At 49.8% G+C, this 6,000-nt stretch overlaps 1 protein-coding gene across 10 annotated transcripts in view; it reads right to left on the reverse strand.

Annotated features, from left to right (window-relative positions):
- The window catches only part of PRRC2B (proline rich coiled-coil 2B), a 48,417-nt gene extending 42,735 nt beyond the window's left edge, over positions 1-5,682 (reverse strand). For 8 of the 10 annotated variants that reach the window (XM_062641140.1, XM_062641142.1, XM_062641144.1 and 5 more), the window contains exon 1: positions 5,556-5,682. The gene's annotated coding sequence lies outside the window, so the exon portion shown is untranslated. Of the gene's footprint in view, positions 1-5,507 lie in introns of all 10 variants that reach the window. The other 2 variants (XM_062641139.1, XM_062641138.1) reach the window with 1 other exon arrangement.
- Between the last annotated feature and the right edge of the window lie 318 nt (positions 5,683-6,000).

The following is a 6,000-nucleotide window of genomic DNA, read 5'->3' on the forward strand; positions in this document are numbered from 1 at the left end:
CACTATGCATGGGGCATCTGGACTATGCCAAGCCAGACAGGAAGTAAAAACATTTCTCAGATGCTTTAATTTACACAGATATTTGCAATGCATAACTGACAAGGTGTGTAAGCGTCATCACTTCATTTTCCAGATAGGAAAATGACACCACAGAACTCTGCAGCTACGCTGAGTGCCAGAGCAGGAAGAAGACCCTTCATCTCCCACTTTCCGGGGCTGGAAACCACCCTTTGAATCACACTGCCTTCCTAACACTGTGCAGCCAGCAGCAGCATGAAGCCCTTCTCCAGAGGAGCTCTGAAGGAGCAGATCTGCATGCTGGCATGGGGAATGCTGTGAACACCTCTTAAATAAACCACCCCATACACTGCTTTCACTACAAAAGGACCACAGACATCACTTAAGTCAACATTTTGCTCAAGTACAGAACACAGAGACTGTTTTAACACTCAGATCTTGTGAACCTGCTCCTGAGTGACAACTCGTGAAGTTTCAATCTCTAGGTGGGAGCTTGATTCTCTGGTTATTTCAGTGAAAGATAAAAACCATACTTCATACTATTCCGGCAATGAAGAAGTGTTTCTTGAGTATGTCCCTACCCCCCTCTGCCTGCTTCACAACCCACTCCAAACCCCGAAGAAGAGCACTCGATGCTTTTGTATGGGCTCCCAGCCCACATGCAGGTAGGAAGAGATGAAGAACCTACCCCACGGCAGATCTCTTCCAAAAAAAAAATCACTATATTCCCACACAAGGGGGAGGAGGCAAAGTCCCAACACAAGCTCTCCAACCTTGTCTCTACGCATTCCTTGCAGCGCCACCACTACAATTCCCATCTTAACTGTCTCAATGGCTACCCCAGAAGGATTCTTCCACCAACTCTCTTCCTCCAGTGTTAACTCTGCAAATACTATATGGTTTATTCCCCCTAAGTGCTAAGCACCTGAAACAGCTCAAAGGGTACTGAGGATGCTTCCAACAACTAACTGAAGCTCTATGGACATCTGAAGTACTACAGTCCAACAGAGCAGCCCTCTTGGCCAGATCCTAGGGTGCTCTTAGCAAGTCCTTGCTTGCCTCCTGGTATTTTCCCTGTATTTCTTTGCACTTAGGCCTGGCTCACCTTCACCTCCTCTTTCACTTTTTCATGCTTCAAATCTGGTCATTACTTCATCCCTTTCAATCAAGGGATGATTGTTTTCACCAGTCCTCCACAAAATAATACCTGTAGTATTTTAAAGTCCATTCCAGTCTACCAGCACCTTCCTGAAAATTTAAGCGCTCGGAACACCAATACAGACCTCATAGCAGCCTTCCAGTATCTGAAGGAGGTCTATAGGGATGCTGGGGAGAGACTCTTCATTAGAGACTGTAGTGATAAGACAAGGGGTAACAGGTTCAAACTTAAACAGGGGAAGTTTAGATTGGATATAAGGAGGAAATTCTTTCCTGTTAGGGTGGTGAGGCACTGGAATGGGTTGCCCAGGGAGGTTGTGAATGCTCCATCCCTGGCAATGTTCAAGACCAGGTTGGACAAGGCCTTGGGTGATATGATTTAGTGTAAGGTGTCCCTGCCCATGGCAGGGGGGTTGGAACTAGATGATCTTAAGGTCCTTTCCAACCCTAATTAATCTATGATTCTATGATTGTATTTTGGCTGCAAACACAATGGCCCCCTGCAGAACTGCACATACACCTTTCAACAGCTCAAAACCACCTTCTGTCCTCACAGACCCCACAGTACTGCAAGTCAAGCAGTTTCGTAACCTACCAATGCCACACGTAAATACACAGCTACTAGATCAGCCTCCAATCCATTCTGATTATGGTCTCAATGCTCCCAGACCAAAAAGAGATCAGGATTTACAGCTATACACATCTCAGCAGCTTTGCTCCAAAACAGACAGCTCACAAGCTTCAACTTCTCAGTTACTTCCATGCAGGAAGCACACATGCACGCAGACAACATCCTGAGTATCAGAAGTTACTCACTAAAAATGAGCCCAAGCTACATTTAGTGAGGCTTCACATTACAACACAACCTCCTGCTTTAGCTCCATATTCTCCTGTGAGAAAGAACAACCCCATAACCAAACCACACAGGTTTTGCAAGTACCTGCAAAAGCCCCTTCAGAAGATGCTTTCTAGGTGCTTTGTTTCATGATTATAGTAACAAAGCCACTTCATTTCAACAGTTAGAAAAAGATATTCTGCAAAGGAGAGAGCTGTGCCTCCCCAACCCTTACCTGCTCAGTGTGTTTTCACCTCCTTGTCTGATACCTGACAGACTCACAGTTGTATTTCTTCTGTTCCCAATGACAAATCAGTGATAAGGAGCTGTGAAATTATCGACCTATTAGGAGAATGAGTCACTGCCACACGAAAAACAAAACCCACTTACAAGGCATGATTAGCTGAAGAGCAAGCAAGGCCTGACACCAAGACAACCCATTCACTGCCAAGTTGCAGAATAAATGAGGAATCTAGTAAAGAGGCGAAGGGATGTCCACAGAGGTCTAGCCCTTGGAATAAATCCTCTTCTTCCCTCCCTGAAGTTACCATGATGTATTCAGTAAGTTTCTCCTGTTCATACTGCTTCTACTCCTACAAGAAAATACCCAATTACAAGTGCAAATACCACTATAGCAAAATCTCTTTGTACAGACTAACATCATAAAAGAAAAACTAAAATGGCTTGCTATTATTTTCAACACAGCAGCACTTAAAAGTTGTCCAGGCTCACCCTTAAATGTTTTCAATTGCTCAGGTAAGCACAGTTAAGGCCTTGAGCAACCAACACTTGTGAATCTTAAATAGGCCGATAATTCTGTAATGGATAATCTAACAGGCTCTGGAGGCACTACCACACATGCCAAAACCATGGTCCTGTTTTTCCCAGTTACACCTCAGATGGGATACCCTGCAGGAGGAGGAGGATGCAGAAGCATCAGTGCCACACACACACGGGCTGAGGGTTGCCTGTCTTTATATCATCCCTCGGATACCGAGGCAGGCTGTGTCAGGCCTAAGCCAAATGCGGACTCTAATGCCACCCCTGCTTTCAGGAGGAGGTTGTTCAAGTAAATTGGCCTTTGAAGTTTGGTTTTACACAAAGCTTTAATAAGAGACTTCATTGAAATGTGGCCATAAACTTAAAGCATTTTAATCAACATTCTTTAGGAACATTACTCATATTTATTAAAACCAAAAGACTTTCAAACCCTGCATCTCCTTTCCAGCATTCATATGGACTATTTACTTACTTCTCCAGCTTCAGCCAGTTGGCTGAGTTTCACTTTTAAGCTCTCATGCATTCACAGAAAAAGAAGAAAAAGCCCACAGTTCATCCAAAAATGCACTGTAAGAGCAAATTAAAATTCTCAGAATTTAGAAGGAACAAGTCACCAAGACATTATATAATGACAACTTGGGAAATCTATATAAAACTCGTGGTTTATTACTTTTTTTTTTTTAAAGGAAAGGTATCTGTATCTGTTCAAGTCATGTAGAAATACATTTGCTTATCGGTGAAGACTGCTAAAAGTGTCCTAAAATGTGTGACTTCTTTAATGAAAACCAAGCAAACCTCCACCTGCAATCTCAAACAGAATTTGTGATTTGTCTGAATAGGATTTTTAAGCTGAACTTTTTACCTGTAAAAAGAGCAGATCCTTTCAGAGAGGTTATAAAGGTGAGGTCTTGTTTACCATAGCCCAAAAATAGACTTTGCTGCCTAGGAAGAATCTCTTAGGCCACAGTCCTGAATGAAGTAACACTGCCCATGATGAACCCACAATGACCCCAGCTGTGCTCTGGATAAAACCCAGCCCCATTTACAATACTTCGTTTGGAGTGAAAAATGCAGGGAGCTATTTCAACTTTTCACAGAGAAATTAACCCAAATCCATAATTTTCCATCCTCTCTTTAAGTTCTACTTTCAGAATATGGCCTCAGCCTCCCTCTCTCTTCCAGGTGACTTTACTTCCCAATCCCTGGCCCACAGCACTAGCTTTTAGGACACCGGAGTTTAAATCCCACAGTGCAGGTGGAAAAGTCGGGTCCAAAAGTAACAACCCTGCCAGTTTGTATCTTGAGTAACCTACTCCTCAGGAGCCCATTCTCCAAATCTGGACTCTCCGTGAAAGAGATCAGCTACTTTTCCACCATGAAAGGGCCTGTTCCAGTGGCGGCTTCATGTGCATCTGCAAGACAAGGCGTAACACAAACCAACCTTCCACTGTACACCTTGATTCAGTCCTGGAAGGGCTAGGATGCCCTCCCCTAAGCAGGCTACAGCTGATAATGCAGACATTGTACTTATACTTAGTATCAGTTCCTAGAAAGAAATGTAACTACTAAAGTCCTAAACATTTATGTTTATTATATGTTATCACCCCGAACACCAGTACATCAACATACAAATACTTGAGGAGTTGATGCTTAAAAGAGTATCTCATCCTCTGCGGGTTCAGAAGACAGAAACAAAACAACTTTCCCAGCAAAACCCACAACTCCCAGCTCATTCAACCCCCTTTTGCCAGCTTTGAATCTGGGGATCAGGGCAGTTTTGTAACCACCTGTTTAATGAAAAAAACCCTCCTAGTTCACAACCAGCACTACTGAACAAACCACCCCGCCGGGTGAAGATGCACATGTGTCCCAGGACCTGCAATAGGGGTTCCCCACCTTGCAGCACATCTGCTCTCCCACGGAGATGAAAAACTCCCTTCTTAAACCAGACAAACCCCATCTTTTCAGCCCTACCTACGGAGCTCGCTCAGCACCCACCAGTGCACACAAACTCCATCCCCGCTCCCCGAGCAGCTGCCCCCCCCCACACACCGCATTTCAGCTTTCGGCCTCAGCAACCCTTTTGTAGGCTCCCGCACAATAACAAACCGACCGAGCCTTCTGGATGCCCCCCCCCCCCGCCCCTTGTTTTGCTGAGACACACACACACGGCGCGACAAAAATATCTTTGTGTCACACTCCAGACGATGAAGAAAAACAACCTGCCCCTGCAGCGGGGACCCCCCAACCTCGGCCCTCCTTCCCCCCCCCCCCCCAACACGGGCTGCACCCCACAGGGGTGGCCCCGGCCCCGCCGCACACCCCGACACCCGCTCCGGCTGCAGGAGCCCGGACAACGGGCCCACCAGCCTCCCCGGGCCTCACCGCGGCCCTCACCGGGGATGCGGCCGGGGCAGGCCCCGCGGCTGCCCCCGGCGCCGCCATCCCCGCGGGGGAAGGGGGGTCACACAACAAACACAGGCGGCTGCGACAGCCCGAGGATGGAGGGGGGGCATCCCCACAGCCAGACCCCCGGCCTGGGGAACCCGCTTGGGCCCTACCGCCTCTCCCCCCCCCCGCCACCGGGCCGCGCCGGGAGGCCGCGGGGTGCCGCAGCCGCTGGCTCCGGCTCCATTTTAGGGCTGCCTCGTCCCACCTTCCCTCTCCCTTCCCCTTCCTCCTCCTCTTCCTCCTCCCCCCCACCGGCCCCACTCACCGCCCCAAATATCCGCGGCCGCCGCCGCCGCCGGCCCCCGATACCCACCTGTGGTGGTGGTGGGGAGCCGGGAGTGCCTGGGGAGCCGGGTGCGGAGGGGCGATGGCCGACGGGCGCGGCGGATGTCTGCGGATTGCGCGGCGGCGGCGGGCTGCGGGGCGATGCGGGCTCCGTGCTGCCGCTGCCGCTCCCTCCGCCTCCACCTCCTCCTCCTCCTCCTCCTCCCCCGGCCCGGCCTGTCAATCCCGGGCGGGAGGGCGCCGCCGCCCTGCGCACAGCGCCGTCTGCAGGGCCCCGCCGGCACCGCAGGGGCGGCCCAAGATGGAGGCGGGGTGCTGAGGGGAGAGGGCAAGGGGAAGGGGAAGAGGCAGAGCTGCGGCTGCCGCCGACCCTCAGTCCCTCTCCTCTCCCCAGAGTCAGGCGCTCGGCAGGCCCGAACGGAGATACCACCTCAGAGCCAGCAGGGCGGATGGAGCCGGGCGGGGACACCCCC

This window comes from Pezoporus occidentalis, unplaced genomic scaffold (genome assembly GCF_034315485.1).
Source record: "Pezoporus occidentalis ecotype Australia unplaced genomic scaffold, CSIRO_AGI_Poc_V1 ctg68, whole genome shotgun sequence".
NCBI classification, from domain to species: Eukaryota; Metazoa; Chordata; class Aves; order Psittaciformes; family Psittacidae; genus Pezoporus; species Pezoporus occidentalis.